Below are 2,126 nucleotides of genomic sequence, written 5' to 3'. Positions count from 1 at the left end.
GCTGCATGGGGACAGGACCCATGGGCAGTCAGAGCTCCTGCTGCTGCCCTGAGTTGAGGGTTAGGGCTAATTTTATAAGGCATGGGTATGTGACTTACTTTTACTGGAGAAAAGAAAAGATGATGTAAAAAGTCATTAAATGATTTCAGTGCAGATGGGGTCTGGTTATTGTGCGGTCATATAACTTTAGATACGAATCTGGCCATATAGATCGGCATGTAGGTGAGGATGCCCTGGGCTTCTCTCCCTGGGGCAGCCCTAATTCATACCATAAAAAAAGTCCACTGGGTCGTATAGTTTGGCATGTAGGCCAGGTCACCTTGGGCTTCTCTAGCTGGGGCAGCCTTAATCCACATCATCATGACCATCTTCTTCCTAGTTATATCCTCAGTCATTAGAGGAGTGTCTGAAACATAGTGATTGCCAATTAATTTATCTTTAACAAATAAATAATAAAGTAATTCCAAAAGGAGGAATCTAAACACATTGGAATACATTTCTTGCTAGTTTCTCTCCTCAGTGTGTTAATGGGCCACGTGTTTACATAGATCAATGTAAACTGACCCTTTAAAGACACTTTTCTCACTCTCTTTTATTACTTCTCTTGCATGTCACAATATCAATCACTCTTCCCTTCGTAATATGGTATCCTCACCAGATTTCTGAGAAAAAAAGTATTTTATTTTTTCACATATATCATAATGCCAGTCAAGTACGCATGAGTTATTTGGAAAGTATTTATTGCAAAAAATTTGTGTGATAAAACACAACTGCCTGCAGAATAAAGAGCTTGCCTTAGAATGCATATCTTTGGAAAAAGCAATGCTGAAAATGAGGAGTATCCATTCTAACTAATCAAAACAAAATGACAAAATAAATACTAGCGGATGAAAGGAATAACAAACATAAACGAATAAAATAATAAAGTAGAAAAAAACATAAAAAACTCAACAAGGTATAGCACTAATTTTCAGAAAAACTACTAAAATTTGAAAACCCTGAGCAATATAAATCTTGATAAAAAGAAACACAATAAATTCACAAACACATTACAAAATATAACAAAAAATTACATGTATAACTTCGTTTATATGAATTTGGTACATGACATCAAGCTACAAATTCCTAGGGAAACAACCTCACTAAAATGACATGAGAATAAACAAAAATTTGCCTGGTGCCTATGTTCCTAAAACTCACACAACAAGCATTAAACCAAAAAATATTTGAAATGTTATCCCCACGGATCAGGAACAAATTAGAGTTAGCAATTATTACCACTTCTATTCCTAATTGTACCAGATGCTTTAGTCCCTATAAAAAGACAATAACAAAGAGATTAACAATTAAGAGGCATCACACACATCAGGATGGCTAATATGAAAAAAAAAAAACAAGAAAGAAAATAATAAGCAAGGGCATGAAGAAATGGGAACACTTGTTCACTGTTGGTGGGAACATGAAATAATACAGCCACTGTGGAAAACAGTCTGGTGGCTCCTCAAAAAATTAAAAATAAAATTACCGTATGATCCAACAGTTCTATTTCTGGGTATATACATAAAAGAGTTGAAAGCATATTCCTAAAGAGATATTTGTATGGCCACATTCATAGCAGTATTCTTCACATTAACTAAAACATGGAAGCATCCCAAGTGTTCATGACACCCCATCAACTCTGCCCCATTTAATTTGTTAGAAGGGAGCCACTAAATCCAACCCACAATCCAGGGGAGGGGATTACACAAGGACATCAATGTCAAGAGATGGGGATCAGTAGGAGCCATTTTTGAGGCTGCCTATCACACACCAAAAGTAGAAACAACCCTAATGTTAACAGTAGACTAGACAGATAAATTGCGGTATATTCACACCGCACAATAACACACAGCAATGCAAATAAGTAAACTACTCCCACATGCAATGGCAGAGATGGATCTCATAAATAGATTCGGGTCTTAAAAAGCCAGATATAAATATGACCATGCTGTAATGATTCCATATATATAAAGATAAAAACCAGGCAAAACTATCAGATAGTGATGGAAATTAGGATAGTGGTTATTTTTTGGTAGGTAGGGACTGCAAAGTGGTATATTAGTCTGCATTCTCCAGAAAGACAGAAC

Source organism: Equus quagga, chromosome 14 (assembly GCF_021613505.1).
Source record: "Equus quagga isolate Etosha38 chromosome 14, UCLA_HA_Equagga_1.0, whole genome shotgun sequence".
NCBI lineage: Eukaryota > Metazoa > Chordata > Mammalia > Perissodactyla > Equidae > Equus > Equus quagga.
Note: the sequence above shows the minus strand (reverse complement) of the source record.